At 36.7% G+C, this 17,560-nt stretch overlaps 1 protein-coding gene across 1 annotated transcript in view; it reads right to left on the reverse strand.

The window, feature by feature from the left end:
- The window catches only part of dock10 (dedicator of cytokinesis 10), a 407,603-nt gene that overhangs the window by 289,668 nt on the left and 100,375 nt on the right, over positions 1 to 17,560 (reverse strand). The window lies entirely within an intron of this gene.

A 17,560-nucleotide genomic window follows, 5' to 3' on the forward strand; every position in this document is an offset into this window, starting at 1 on the left:
ATCATGTCATCACCCAGAAATAACTTCAAGTAAGTGGATCTTGGCCGTCAACATCTACTTTTACTCCTGGCTGCCCCACAAAATCAAAACAAGGTGGAGCTGGTTTATTTGAAAGACAGTCAATGACATCCAGACACAAGGGTCACTTTTGGATTCATCAGAATCACTTCCGAGTTCACTGTCAGCTTCAGTTTCACCACCTGAGGACAGAGTCACTTCCTAATCACTGCTCATGAGAAGCTCCTCAACATCCTCGACATCACTGTTTGTATCACTAGCAAGAGTGTGCAACACCTGAGCTGCTGAAAAACACTACTTAAGAGACACTTCTTACAGACAGGGTTACCTATCACAATTACAGGTGAGAGGAGAAGACACACCGACACCTTTGTCCATGTGATGCTTACACAAGACCCGCCTATAACGTTGCCTAAGTAATGTTCGGGACTTAGGCTGACAGAATGTATACGGCCTGAGTGATCTTGGTTCTAACGCGTATGCAAGACGTATCTGTACATTTGCCTGAGTCACACTCTGTACTAATGTTTTTAGCACAGTTTTAGCAGTCTGAGTAACACTAGGAGGCAACAAATGGGTCAAACCATATACTCAACTTACTCTTCCCTGAAGGCTAAGGTGGGGCTCATATCTGGGGGAGATGAGTCTGCCTACAGAGATGAGGTGGAGCAGCTGTCTTCTTGGTGCAAGGATAACAACCTCCTCTTAAATACTAAAAAGACAAAAGAACTCATAATAGACTATAGAAGAAACAAGACAGAAGTTCAACCACTAAGTATCAGCGGTGACTGTGTGGAGAGGGTGGCAGACTTTCGGTTCTTGGGAGTCAACATAGAGGAAAGCCTATCCTGGAGCGTGAACACCTCTGAGTTGCTGAAAAAGACCCAACAGAGACAGTTCTTCCTGAGGGTACTCAGGAGGAATACCATCACACAGAGACTGCTGGTGTGCTGTTATAGAGCTTCCATAGAAAGCATCCTAACATACTGCATATGCATATGGTATGCTAGCTGCACAGTGGCTCAGAGGAGAGCACTTCAGGGAGTCATCAACGTTGCCCAAAGGATTATCGGCTGCCCTCTCCTTACACTAGAAGATCTACACGGCTCCTGCTGCCTCAAGAAAGCCAATGACATCATAAAGGAAATCTCACACCCTGGTCACTCCCTTTCTGAACTGCTGCCGTCAGGAAAACGGTACAGAGCAATACACGCAAGGACAAACAGACTCAAACATAGCTTTTACCCAACTGCAACAGCACGTCTTAATGCCACTAAAAGTAGAAATGGTCACAAATAGCAATATGAGTTACGTACTTATGTATGCACTAATTTATGTAAATCGCACTACTGTATGTTGTTTATATTGTTTGTTTAGTTCTACCTGTTTTCTTTTATTGTTAAATATGTGATAAGGCACTGACCGGAGACATCTTTTTAATTTTGTTGTACTTGTGACAATGACAATAAAGGATCATTCATTCATTCATTCATTCATTTGAGGTTAAACTATTGGGCGCCCCAGCCCATTAAGTCTTACACAGCCCCCTTACAAGCAGAAACCAATCCTGGATGGAGTATAAATCCACCATAGAGTCCAGACTTAAAACAAATTGCTATATAACAATGGAAGATTATTTGTGATAAATTTAAATGAAATCCAAAATGTTAACTACATTGCAATATAATGGACATGCACATGAAACATTTCATTTTGGCATGGTTTTATTGTGTCATAATTAAAAACATATCAACCAAATGATTGTTTGATTGCCACTATGGCACATGGTTTCATGGCAAAGAATATTGCATTTTAATTCACGTCCATAGACCACAGGTCATAACTAAAAGCAAAGCAAACATATTGCATTTCACTCAGTGACTATTCCGAGTGTATTACATTTCGATTGAAGACTGTATAATAATAACAACAGTTGGGGTAAGATGTGTTGCAATTGTAAACATTTCTGTGCTCTGGTGGAAAGCATAAGTTTCATCAATGTGGAATGATTAACCAAAATGGTGAGAGTTATGTTTTGGATATTGCTGAAAAAGTATGCTCTTATGTCAAGTTGTCTAAATAATGTTATGCTTGGCTTACATCATAATGTTACATTCTTAATTCTGTTAGTATTGATCAATATGTTATGAAGTTTAGCAATAGTCAGTGCTGTCATCTCCACCTACAGAAATTTACAAACCATATTTAGGGGAATACTGCCATACGGACACCCTGTATGATGATATATAGAAGTGTATGCTCAACACCTTAGGACATCAGCTCTTGAATGCATCTATAAATGTTGCTGTAGCAGTTGGTACTTCTATTACACTTGCCCTTTGCAGCAACCACCTGACAAGAATGAAGTTCACCAGCTACCACCTGTTCAATGAGAGGGTGGATCCCTTGCCTTATTCTCATCTTTAGTACTGGAGGAACACGCGAGACTAGAATACCTCTTCCCCCAACTGATGATGCCCCTTACCCCATCTTTTGATGCTGATTGGTCATTTCATTACATTCAATTCTGGCATGTTTAATGTTTGTTTATAAATCAAAATTTGATATACACTGTGTAACCGCTAAGCAAAATGCATTACATTTGCTTTGCTTTCAGTTATAACATGAGATATATGAAAATAAATTAAAACACAATGGCCATTGGTGTTGCATTTCAAACTGATACAAAAACTATGTGCTATAATGAAAATCGATCGACCATTTGCTTTATATGATTTTAATTATGACACAATAAAACCGTGCCACAATTAAATGCACCACATGCACATACAATACATTAGAATGTAGATAACATATTGGATTGCATTTAATTTTGGCACAAATAATCTTCCATAAATAGCAACATTAGTTTCAGGTAATTTGTATTGGTTTCATCCACACAAATGTTTCCAAACTTTCGTTCCACAGATATAATATCTCAATCTTATGGAGATCCATAAGTTAGCAGACTGCGAGAACAATACCTGCTTTTGCGCTCTGGCCTGCTTTATTCCTTTGTAAAATGTGTGATCTACAGGTCAATTAGCTAATCAATGTCAGATTCAACATTTGTAGGAAGCAAAGCCACAAGTAACTTTACTATTAAGGGATGTGGTGGCACATGCAAAAGAGTCATTACTACACAATGAATGCAGATAGCAAGGTAAAATGGAACTCTGGGTGGCTCACCCCTGCCATCAAGTCATTTTATCCATTTTCTAGAAGTATTACAAACTTTGCATAGATTGGAAGGCTATTTAAATTTAAATCTTTGGTAATAATAAGGCTTTACATATCCAGCCCCAGTTTCACTCACAATGTTATATCGCTGACGCTTCTTCGGAGATATTTCATTGCATAAAACAATCCAGTCTATTTCCTTCAATTATGTAAAACAAACAAAGCCAGATATTCTTTACATTACAAAAAGCTCCTGACCTTGAGTAACTTAACTTTTCCAGGATTCAAGTTTTTACATATGCAAAAGAAAAAAATTGTTTTATTAATGAGATCAACTGCCTACTCTTGCATTGCCTCAGCAGCCATAGTGTAAAGAAATAACTTTGTATTCTTTTATACATTTTCCTTCAACAGTCTTCTTGTTCAGTGCCCACACTTCTGGGCACACTGCTAACTAATCAGTTTTCTGGCCAACAAAGCTAGTAGTGTATTTGTATTGTTGGAATACAGATTTATATGTACTACAAGCATGGTGTCTTTTTCAAAGGGGCAACTTGGAGGAATAAAGAACACAGAAATTTAAGGAGAAATGATAGTACGATAGGTGTGTTATTAAGCTAAAAGCTCCTGTAATCGCAGGATATGTAGTTTAATGCAGAATCACATTATAGCACTTATGAGATATAGCACAGAGTGCAGAAAATGAAACCCCTTTGTATTTACCAACTCTTTCAAATTAAAATTAAATGGCATCAGAATTCATGGTAATTGACACTAAAGCCCAGCTTCATTTCTTTAACTTAAGGTGATGATAGTATTGTATCATTGCGTTGTGCAAGGAATCTTGAAGTCATTTTTGATTCCTCTCTTTCTTACACAACTCATATAAATCAGATTAAAATTTCCTACCTCTGCATTATATCCCGTGTTCACTAGGTCCTATCCTTATCTGATACTGAGAATCTTGTCAATGCTTTCATTACATCCAACACTAATTTTTTCACTGTCTACCCTTTTACTTTATTACTCAAGCTCTAGCTGGTTCACATCTGTATTGCAAGAGTTCTGCAATACTCCACACATAAAGACTGGTCCCTATCACCTTCACTGATCCCTCTGTCTTCTAGCAGAGAATCCAAATTCCTGTTGCTAACTTATAGTGCTTTATATGGCCTTACACCATACTATATCAGTAACTATAGCTTTGTTATGCCCCAGACTAACTTGTGCTATTTGATTAAGCAAGCAGTCAGTTGAATTGTATTCTGACTACAAAATGACCTCCTTAATGTAATTAGGTCTACTGACTTAATTCATTGCTTCGAAAGGAACCTGTTCAGGAGGTCATTTAACTTTTACTGGCACAGTGCATTCCTTGTGTAAAGCTGTCCATCCAATTGTTATATTCATCCATCCATCCATTATCCAACCCGCTATATCCTAACTACAGGGTCACGGGGGTCTGCTGGAGCCAATCCCAGCCAACACAGGGTGCAAGGCAGGAAGAAACCCCGGGCAGGGAGCCAGCTCACCACAGGGCACAAACTAGGGACAATTTAGAATCACCAATGCACCTAACCTGCATGTCTTTGGACTGTGGGAGGAAACCCACAGAGACACGGAGAGAACATGCAAACTCCATGCAGGGAGGACCCTGGAACCAAATCCGGGTCCCCTAACTGCGAGGCAGCAACTGCGAGGCAGCAGCGCTACCCACTGCACCACCGTGCTGCCCTTGTTATATTCACACAATGTTATATGCATATTTTGGTGCGTTATATGTTTTTTTCACCCAAAGATTCAATTTCTGTGGTTTAAATTTTTATTATAATTTGATTTTATTTTTGCTAACATCTTTTTTTTTATTTACACAATGCCTTTTGGAGGTGTCACATGACCACAATCATCTCACTGATGACGTCATGGATGTGACAATATTTATACTCCTTGGCCACAGAATGCATTGTTCCTCAGTGAATACACTTCAGGCAAAACAGCTATCTTTAACGGAATCTATCTTTTAATTTTAAGTAGACCCTAGTTCTATGCTTGTATTTCTGTTTATGACTTCCTTTCAAATTTTGACTTCTCATTTTTGTCTTGTTGCTTCAATATTGTTTTCAATTTTTGATCTCGTAGTTTTGACCTTTTAATTTGTTTTGACTATGTCTGTGTCCATTTGACAATTTCCTAGTCTGTTTATCACTTTTTATAATAACCCTCTGATGCATCTTGTGCTCTAGCAGGAATAAAAAACATAATAATTTAGGTGAATAATATGTATTTTGCAAGCTATGGAATATAGTAATAAGAAAGAGTCAGATGGGGAGAAGAGACAAGAGTTAGAAATAAGTAGCTGGGTCAAAATCATTATATCAAAATTTTTTTTCACTAAAACAACGAGAACCGAAAAATCAAAGCCTGAGTCAAAAACCAAAGACAGTATGTCAAAGAGTTTACAAACAGTTTTTTTTATAAAAAATAGTTTAAAGTTATCTGCGATCTTGGATAGGGAAACATGTGAAATTGCAGACATTTAACCCGTTGAATCACAACCAAATGGTTATGATCCATAAGGATATGCTCCTAACAATTAGACAAAGCATTCCAACTAATGGTAGCAGGAAACAGCAGCAATCACAACACAAAATAATTGTTGTGACAACAGCTCAAAATAATTTACAAAATCTTATCCATACATAATTTAAAGAAAACTGTTAGATACAGATTACTCAATGCCAAAAAACTGAGAATTAGGCTCAAAAAGTATAAAAGTAAACATGTAAAAATTAATAAACATGTATGTCATTGGTTTATTCAAATGTTAATAAAATACTTACTTTAAAATTAATAAGAATACAACTTTGAACTATTATGGAAGCTTATAACTACCAATCAAAAAAAAAAAACTTAACTGTATTATTTCACAGAACAACCATTCTGTTTATGTTATTTTGCAAAGATATTGCCTGCTTGCTGATGGTAGATATCACATGACTTTGTCTTAAACGATCTTCACACTACACAACTTTTTCTGGGTTTTTTTGTGTTGTTTCCTTCATTTGCCTAATCTTAGCGAATCATGGTATGTACATGTAACACCACTGGCTCTGTAACATTCTCAACATCTAACACTGTAAATATCAAATGTATTTGATTTTATCTTACAGTAAGTTGTAACAGTGGACTCCTATGTGTATGAGAGTTAATAACCAATAAGTGGTCAGCTGGAAGCACAATACACAGAATGCAGACAAAAGGAAAGAAAGAAAATGCATGTTTTGGAAAATGCAAAGAGAAAAGAAGCTAGTCAGCCACATGTCTATTATTTGTCATACAATGACAAATTAGAAAAAGGAAAAACACAGGGAAAGACTTAAGATTAATGCAACATACCTTACAGCTACTGCTGCTCTCGGGCTGCATGCTGTTTGGCCGTTCAAATGCCTTGTCGTGATACTTTAGAAACTGAAACTGTGCTAAGAAGTCATGTAATTTCTCATCCTTTGCAATTCCTAATTATGTAATCAGACATCCTCAAGGTGACAAACTGTTTCTACTGTAGTTATGAAATTTGAAAGGCTCTCCAATTTTAAGTAATTTAATGAAAATTTGCATTGGGATTGAGTGTAGCCTGCAATCAATGAACAGGAACTGAATCAACGTTACAGTTATGCAAAAATAAAATGACTGACTGATTGCAAAGTGGCTAGTGCAGTGGTTTTAGCACCGTCGCCTCATAGATCCAGAATCCTATCTTAAACAAAAACATTCCCATTCCTGCACCTTTGATCCTTATTTGTTATAAGCAGGTACCAAAATTGGTTGGATAGATTTTTTTTGTCTTAAAAATATTCATATCGCATTTTCAATCTTTCTCTGGCTTACTTTTGCATTTCCAGTGTAATATCACTGGGGCAGGGCATTTCTTAGCAAGATACAATGAATGGCTTATGAAAGGTAATCCAGTGCATTACAAGGAACAATTACACACAATCAATCCATGGGCACACAGGTGAAATGTGAAAATTCTATGCAGTCCTTGACCAGGCTATGAACCAAACCAGATATCCAAGTGCCGTGAGACAGGAATACTAGCTTTGCATCATCATGCCACAAACTGTAAATCCATCTCTATTCAAAAATATGAGTAAAAATAAATGTATAGGTATAACATCAGCTCATGTCCTAAAATGTACCCTCAACCTTAAGCCCAGTGCTTCCAGGGTAGAACAGTGATTTGGATAAACAGGTTAGAAATGAGTTGATGGGAAGAATAGTAATGAGAATGCCTAATAGAACTGTTTATCTTTAAAAATAAGATTTAAAATTAAGTTCATAGGTTTGCAAATATATACTTTTATTTAGTCACAAGAACATACAGGTTTACAGCACAACATATGGACTCATTGGCATGCAGATGGATTTTTTTGGCATGCTTAATAGCATTTTGTATTCCACTTTTACAGTAAGTAGGCAAACAAAATTCAGCCACCACACATCTGTGGTTTTATCATTTGGCAGCAAGTTGATTGATTGACAGGAGACAAAGTGATGTAATATTTTGCCATATCGCTTTCAGTAAAAAAAAGATAGCAAAGAGCAAACTTTTGATTATGCAGTAACTATCAGAGTGAAGAAGATAATATGCAGAAACAAAGGCGTAAACAAAGGAAATACTAATTTAATTTAAAAGTGGATTATTTTTCTTCTAAGAACCTTGACGTCTTTGACTTTGAGTTTTCTTCTGACATGTCCTCCACTCCACTCTTCTTCGCTATCTTTGTCTAATCTATCTATCTATCCAATCATATGCTAACCAATGTAATTCTGCCTTATCTTATCTCACATTTATTTTGTCTAGCCAGAAAAATGCACACCCCAATTGACTCTTCTTGGATCTGGTCCTAATTCCAGCAGGCCATATCTGCCAACTTTCAGAGATATACTTTTTAAGCATGTAGTGTCATTAGAGCTAAAATGAAAAGAAATAAAAAAGAATGCAGAATTTCCAAACCTTGATTTAAAACTCTTCCATAGATATGCTACTGTGTTTGCAAATTATCATTTTCCGTGTCATATCACTTTAAATTACATGTATGGCTGACTTTCTGTCTTTCTTTTTTTAACAAATAGTTGTTCTTTTTTATGAATATGAATTAAGGCCTTTGAGGCAGGCTTTTAATTATAATGTTGGGTTCCAGAGTTCACCTACATTTCTGTTGCCATCTAAAGACACCCGTTAGAAAATTCTGAGCTTGGAATGTGTCTTTTGCTAATTGTAGGTAGAAGTTTTGTTCTTTGACTTCATATTTTAGTTTTTTTATTCAGCATCTAACTTACAGATATTGTTTGAATGTCTGTTTCAAGATCACAAGTGAGTCTTTTTATAAGGACAGGCCATTCAACCCTTCAGAGCCTTTTAAAGTTCCCATGGTGCTACATACTGTATTCCTAGGCAAACTGCCATAAAAATTAAAACAAGGCCTCAAGACTAATTTAGAATAAACTTCCTGGTTTCAAGCTATTAGTATGTATGTAAAACAAAACAGATAAAAAAACGAGAACTTCCCAAAATGATGGATCATGTCCTCTTCTGATGTAGTACTTCTGTAGAAAACCTCCAATTATAAAAGACATTAAGGGGGGAGCAGGTGCAAAAGACATGATCTGTAGAGTAAGAGGCACAACTGAGAAGACCAAATACTTTAAGAGGACTACTAGCAGGTGTCAGTGCTACAGAAAGCACAGCACTTGTAAAAACAGAAGTTGAGTGATGAACTGGACAATTTTTCAGATGCCAGAACTCAGGCTAAGCCTGAACAGTGAGAATGTAGCAGATGATAGTATATTTGGACTTGTGTAAGAAGGCTAAATATTATAAGAAAGAATATGCACGGGCTGACATTTGGACCAGGAGCTATGTAGCTATGAGACAACAATTTCATTCATTTATTAATGGTTATAGTTAATTTATTAATGTATTACCATAAGATTTTAAAACTTCCATCCATCCATTATCCAACCCGCTATATCCTAACTACAGGGACACGGGGGTCTGCCGGAGCCAATCCCAGCCAACACAGGGTGCCAGCCCACCGCAGGATTCTAAAACGTACTTAATCCAATTCAGAATTACATGCAATTCTGGGCACAAGTCAGAAAATAGCCTTGGAGATGGGCACTAGTACACCAGTGCAATAAGCCATCGATCTAACCTGAACATCTTTGTCAATGTGAAAAGCAGCAAAGTGGAGTACAGTACTTGGAGGAAAAACCCACACAGACTCAGGCAGTTTGCACAAACTTAACACGGACAACACTTGCACACAGGAGTTGAACTCAGGAACTCAGAGAAGCAACAGTCCTAACCAGTGTGCTACTGTGTTGCCTTTGGTTTATTGAATTTATATTAATTACATTTAGTAACGGTGACTGATTTCTTAAATATGGCCTACAGCAGAGATGACATTTGCAAGAAGGAGATGAGCAACTGGACAGCTAAACTGAAAGGGAAAACAGCATATATATATTTTTTTAATAACGCTGACCTACTTGTTAAGCTGACATTGACAAACAATACCGTACCCCTTTAAGCACTCTGTTTACTGCCAAGGATTTTGATTAAAAGGATATTCATGATTCAGTGCATGTGGTATTCTTGGGCATGACAGCGATGATGCTGGCAAGCTGATCAGGCGTGAAAGAACTCTGTGGATTCTGTCTGCAGGAGCTGCTGGAAAAATGAAACTTTGTTATTTCAGAGAAGAGGCTGTTATAATTTTCCCTTACTAACAAAGGCTCTACTTAAGATGAGCTAGAATGTTTAAGTTTTGTTTGTTCATCCACTGGACTAATTTTATCGTGAAGGCTCCATTCTGATAAAATCATGAAACCTCTCCAAGAAAGCTTCCTTTAATTGGGAGCTTTCAATAATCATTACCAAAATATGAAGTAACTTACCTCATGTGCTTAAATACGACAAATCTATTGTATGCAAAAACACTAGCATTGTCACACAGTGGGTTGTGAATGGACTTTCCCACAGACATGTATGTTAGATTAATTAGTAATATTAAACTGGCTGTGGTGGGTCTATGCGTCAGTGGGCCCTGTGAATGATGGCAACCTGGTTTGGGAATGTTTCCTGCTATGTGCCGTGTACTCTCAGGATTGGCTCTGACCCCGGCGATCCTGAATCGGAATTAACAGGTTTAAGAATGAATAAGACTCAATATAAAAACCATTTATCACAGCTCTGCATGTGATACATACTAAATAAAGAGTTAATAAACAGACCCATTTTAATGATGTTTTTGAATTTCCATTTAACACAGATATCAATTCAATAAAAAAAAAAAACACTGTAAGGGTGACATGGACTACAGATCCAGGCATCCATTGATTCTTCAACCTAATTAATCCATCTGAATGCAGAAATCAATCATGTACTGAATCCCAGTCTATCTCCAACACACCCACCCTCACTCATACAATGACTAGTGGAAGTTGTCAAACAACCTAACAAGCATGCCTTTTGGATGTTGGGATAAACCATACACTAACAAAATCCTGTACAGACATGTAGAGAACCTGTAAACTTCAAACAGACAGTAAGCGCAGTAGGATTTAAACCCAGCCTCCTGGAGATTTTTAGCAGTACAACTACAATGCTTACAACTGCTTCTAGTGAAGGTCTGCTACCAGATACTTTTCAATGCTGTGGGAGATACTGGAGCTAACATAGTTCAGCATACTCATGCAACACGTTTTATATCATACTAATTTCCTGTCGGTGACTTGCTATAGCTATTCCAATAGTTTACCGATTATAGTGGTGGCTCAGTCTAATATTCTAAAAATGCACAAAATTAATTACATGAAAAGAGCTTTATAATATGCATTTTATTCATGAAGTGAAATGTTTCATTGCTGTTCTATCAGTTCACTTTGAGCAGTTAAAAAGATATCATTGCTTTACTCCTATATATCACATTAGCAAAGGAATTTTTCTTTTGCCCTCAGTACTATAAATGACTGCCAAAAATGTAGCAGTTCTGCCATAGACATACTGAAATGAAGTGACAGAACCTCCAAATAAAACAAACTACTCCCATGAGTCAGATACAACTACCTGGAGTTAAGCCTCTGAAGAGCTGCATTGTACATATCACTTCCTGGGGCTTGCAATATCCCTGAAGTGAAAGCCATGACAACACAAAACACTAAGCTGATGGCATTTTTATGCTATTTCAAAATCTTATCAATACTCTGCTTTCTTACAATTTTATAATATAAAGGGGCATCTTATAATACACATGTTTGTGATGGCCTTGAAGCCACATCCAAGGCTGAGTCCTGCCTAGTTCTGGACGTCTGGGATAGGTTTGAATACTGAGGAGTTCTCTGACACAACATATCATTTTGTTAATGATATCAGAAGACCATTTGGTAAAATGTCAAGAGAGTGGCAAATTCTGTGTAATTCCAAGACTATGTGTGTCACACATATGTGACAATTTTAACAGACACATTTACTCCTTTGCCTCCTTATGGATTTCTTTGTGTGCTTTACCAGAGTAAACGCACTTAGCCCTATGCAATATGTACTAAAAGCCATTGGTTTTTGTCCATCCATCTATCTATCAATCATATCCAGCCTTATCTATCCATCTACCATATAGTGCCTTATCTATCCATCTATCTACCTACCCACTTATTGTCTAATGTCTAATGTGTCTCTAATGTTTTATTATATAGTCTGTTTCATTAGCTGTCCATCTAATACAGTGTCTTTCAATATCTATCTATTATATAGTGTCTTTAATATTATACAGTATATGTAATAATAAACAGTGTCTTATTTAGTTTCTTTCAGACACCTAATTTAATGATATATCTATTCATCATATATTGTACAACTCCTTCCAGACTGATTACCTATTTATTTAGCTATCTTTAGTCTGCTACCTCATTTCAGGAAGGAAGCCAAAAAAGCAGATTGTGCATATCATACCTCATACATCGTTTGGATGGAATGGCCTTTCACTTTGCTGCCATCTTAGCAGCAGGAGCATGCAGTTGCTTTCACTGGATGAATGCCTATTTGAAGAGCTTAAAATGCAGCTGAAGAGGCAGAGAGAACCTCGCAAGAAAGGGTGTAAGACAGTCAGTATGTTAACAGTTAGTTCAAATAACTGATCAGCAGCATCTCAGTAAAACCACAATTGCAGGATATAGAGGCTGAATTCAAGAAAACCGAGAAGCAAGGAGGCCTGTGAAATGTGGCTTCTAAAGCTCAAAAGTATCTGACTTCAATGGCACATAAGCCTAACCTCTTGCTAATTAAAAAGACAAAATGAGGGGTCATCTCAGGTATCTATATTAATATCAAATTATCCAAAGTTACTTGCCTCTTAGACCTTTAAATATAAATAAAAAGTTCAGCAACAGATCTGCATGAATGGTAAACTGTGACAGACAGACAGACTTGAAGGACCTGTTACTAAGTGTGCTGATCTCTGATCTCTACCTGCAGCTCACTATTTGATGTGACTTAGTCTCTTAACCTGCCTATGCTTCAACTGTAAAAGACAATATACAAATATTCTGGAAAGTGCCCTGTGCATTTTTAATAATAAAAAGACACTAAATAAAAAGTTACTTTTTTTCACCGTTTTATAACTATCCCAACACTTTAAATGCTACTTTAAATAAAATCAGGAACAAAAGAGATAAACTTATGGTATAAAAAAAGGATAACTCAAAAGTCCCTAATGGTTTTGAAGGGCACTTATCTAAAAGTATTTTATATGAGGTCTGTTTATTTGGTTACACCTACAAACCTAGACTATAGTCTCAAAGTCAGGCTACAGTATACTGTACTTCTAGTCAGAAAGCAACATCTCAACCACACATAATGCACATACACAATATAATGCAAAAATGCAAATGAATAAGACAAGTTGTAACACAAAAAGACAGTAAAATAAACTACTGTAAAAATTCTTGTAACAATCACTACAAAAGATCACTAGTGCAAGCTCTGAGCCTGTATTCAGTGTAGAGCACTATATATAAAAAAAAAAAAGCTGAATTGATTATAACAAGCACAGCTAAATAAAAGCAATCACACTTCCAACTGTCAGCTTACATGTCAGTGTGGTATGCAACAACATCCAAGATAAAGGCACATCCTAAATGGATACACAATGTGAAGAGTGACAACTCTGTACGCAATGATATAACTAAAAATGACAAGCAAAAGAACCATGAAAAGCTGCAGCAAATTAACATGGCAAGCTGTAACACCACAACTAAGCTACAGCCTGACATGATAAACAATATGATAAACATCTCTACCTAGTAAGAGACATCTTTGTGTCACTGTATATGCCACTCAGCATCAACAGACTGATTTTGTTCTCAAAATAACTGGAAAAAAAAACAAACTGTTTTTCATCTTTAACTTCCATGTGTAAAAAATTACATTTATGATGATAAATACACTAAAACAAAAAAACAATTTCCCCCCGGGAATTAATACAGTGTAACAAATACCAAAATGCCAAAAACTATGATTTTGTTTTTAACTGATGAAACATACAGTGGCACTGCAGTTAGTGGTTTTGTCTCATGACTCCAGTGTTCTGGGTGTGAATCCCACAACTTGGGATGCTCTCTGGGTGGAGTTTTTATATTCCGCCCAAGTGTACATGGGTTTCCTTTTGGGGTCTCTGGTTTCCCCCTCAGATCACTGAAGATGTGCTAGTTAGGTAAACTGGTACTGGACTGACAGCCTTGTAAGGGCTGGCTCACCTGGATAGTTTCTGTGCTCCCAGGAGGTTTTTGAATGTTATGTTTTGCCGTACTGAAGACAGATAGAATAGCTGTGTCAAACTGACATATTTGAAATAAAAAATGCATTAGTATTAATTGTAGCCATTTCCCAGAAAACAATTCCTGTTATATGTTCATCTTAGAACATCTCATTTTCAAATTATCGACTGACACAACACATTAATTTTCTATTAACAAAAGCCTGAGTAGAATTTATTGCATGCACTGTGCATAAATAGAGTAGACTGATTACCTGACTAACCCTTGAATAAAACAGCCTGTTTCAGCCTAATGGACAGAAAGCACAGCCATATCGCAGACCAAGAATGGATGGATAAAAATTTATGTGAAAAGTTTTTATTTCCTTTTTATGAGGTACAATAGCTGGAATTCTTATAGCCCTATTTAACTACACCAGTGGTTTCCAAGATTAATTGTTGCAGGTTTTAGTTCCAACCAGTTTCACTAAAACAGTACAATATAAACCATCATGAAGATGATGATGAAAAATTTAAACATCATATTATCTTAAGGTAAACCGCAGAAATTCTTTCTGCTTTCCAATAAAACTTAGCACGCCCACTTTTCAAATTTCTGATGTGAAGCCCTTCATCATTCTGTGCTGCTTGCCCTGTTTGTTGTTTACTTCATTCATTGCTGTTTGTCATTAGCAGGATACAATTAAGAAGCAAACTACACAGTAAATGGTCAAACAAAAGTGACAAAAGAGAGTTAAGAACTTAAAAATATGGCTAAAACCAAATATTCTTACAGTACCTATAAATGTATACATCACACTACTGTTTATTTCCAAATGCAGAAAAAGAAAGGGAAAAAAACTACTAACTAAAAATGAAATCAGTGACAGGGGAAAATGACTCATTGGTTGTGAAACTGGTTGGAACAGAAACCTACAGCCACAGTGGAGCCCCAGGACTGGGAACCAGTGAGCTACACAAGTAACAGTCTAGAGGATGAAAAAGAGCAGAAACAATGTACTCCTAAACAGAGCGTCACTGCCATCTAGTGTCCGCAATGTAAATTGCAGCCAGTAAACCCCAGTAACAGACTAAAAGCAAATGCATTTACATTTTACACAGAAATAATTTACACAGACAGCAAGATTCAGTTGTATATTAAAGTATTATTATACTAAAAATAAACTGCTATTTGAACTACACAACATCATTTTACGTGAAAAGTGTTATGCCTGAAGAATAAATTTAAATTTTATTCTATTGTATCCATAATATACTGTAAGCCTTATGATGACATACTTATATTTATGAGTCAACTTAGTTTTGCTATGTGCTGTACTCTTTTTCCATATTTCCATGTCCTTGATATACAGGTTAATAAGTATATTGCATATGTATTGAACATTGATGTAATACCAATGTGTGGTTGTCAGAGGCAAGGGAACACCCCAAGATGGCAGAAGTTAGTGCTAGTCACATAAGTAACACACTCTTTTCATTGTGGGAAGACAATAGACTCTAGGTTGCAGAAGAGCAACTATGACAGAGTGGATATCCCAGGAGGAATTAAAAGAGATTCTCTTAGGATACTAGAAGACATTTGAACCAGTAGATACCTGACCTCACTACATAGAGTGAGACAGAAAATTGTCAACTGGACACAGGCTGACTGGTGCTTTCTAGCAGGAGGAGTGGAGACCATGAACTAGCAGTTGGAGGAACTGCAATGGGGAAGATCTGAGTCCTTGACTGACTCTTTATTGTAGCATGGGGACATGCTCATTACTAAAACAAGTCTTAAGGGTGCATGGATATCAGGGTCCACTAGAAAAAATCTAGTCTGGTGTCCTTTTAGCAAGTATGGACCTAACTTAATAGACAAGAGATCAAACCAATGATATGTAGGCCTGTGAAAAGCATGGGCTGTCCTTCTTTATAATTGTTTTCAGTCTTTATGTATCTCTGCCTTCTATGTTTAAATGCAAAAGAGGACTTGTTTGACATACTCCAAGTCTGCTTGGCTTTATTCTAGAGGTAGAGAGATGCCAGAAGGTTACTCCCCTTTCACACTAATCTAATACTTATTTATGAATTAAACTGTAATAAACACACCCAGAAAGCAGGAAAACAAGGCATGTCTGTTACTTGACTGACGGTAATGCTTAAAGATTCCTGGGCTGTGCTCCTAGATCAGTTGTTCTTAACATAGGTTGCATACATACTGTATAATTAGCAACTGACATTAAATTATAGACCTCTATTCTATAACTGACTGACTAATTAATATTAATATCACTTTAAGATATCAAAAAATTGGCAGAATGATAAGAGGATGACGTCTCTTATTTCTCTGCAATTGTGATATTGTGGCACAAATCCAGCTTTAAACTGACAGAACATCTCATAGGTGGGGACACAATTTGATGACCCTTCTTAATCTTTTACCTTTTCTATTTACTTGCCTTTTTTACTCAGTGTAGCCAGCTTTGATTTCAATGGTTACTATTTTATCATGTCATGTCTGATCTGAACTACACAGCTACAAGAGCACATCTGGAAGAATCCAAGGATTGTGGAAACAGTTAAGAACCACTACGATCATGTATTTAGACCAGTGTGGCAAAACCGAAAACAAGGTCTTGGGAATCTGACCGCACCATTACTCACAGGGCATTAGACCTCTGGCTCTGTCATGGTATCCCACAGGGTCCTTGGCAGCAACAGCAGAACTCATGTGGTGGGCACAAAGACATACTTGAACAACTTGGGTCAAAGTTCACGTGCCATCAGTTAATTTCCTTCACCAGAGCAGAGTTGGGATTTGCTCAAAAATGAAGGATGCTGTAGCAAAATTTAAATTGTATTTGACTAATGGGCAATGATGAACATAAAGGCCCTAAAAAACTCAGATGAATGTAGAGATGGCCAATAAATGCTACTTGACTCAAATTTGAAAAAAATCATTGATTATTTGAATGGATTATTGCATTATAGGGTCAAGCAAACCTAGTATTTATCTTGCCTGCATCAGGGGTAAAAATGGATTGATTCATAGATGAAATGCCACTTTGCCACAAATACACTTTATGCAAAATGTGGAGTGGAACACATGGCGAGAATCATCCTGCACAAGTCTGAATTTGAATCCAGGTGATGTGAAGCAGCAGTGCTAAATCCTGAGCCACCATCCAACTCAAAATTTAAGCAACAGCATAAACTAAATACTATAAATAAATAGAAGAGCATGTGCCGGTGGTAGAGCTGAAATAATGGCAATCCCCCAAAAACTCTATTATTCAGGATATACAGCACAACTGCTATTGTAGAGGTCTGACAAGGCAAATCAATGGTAGCAATAATACACATTTTTGTTCTGCGTTTTTTAAAATAGTGTAAAACATTTTCTCCCAAGCAGTTATTTTTCAGCCTAAACTTATCACAATTGAAAGCACATTTCTGGACCTTTTATCAAATACTTAAATCCATCAATAATAACTGGTTTACCTTACTGCCTACCAAGTTCATGTCATGCAAATCATGATTCA

Source organism: Polypterus senegalus, chromosome 1 (assembly GCF_016835505.1).
Source record: "Polypterus senegalus isolate Bchr_013 chromosome 1, ASM1683550v1, whole genome shotgun sequence".
Classification (NCBI taxonomy): Eukaryota; Metazoa; Chordata; class Cladistia; order Polypteriformes; family Polypteridae; genus Polypterus; species Polypterus senegalus.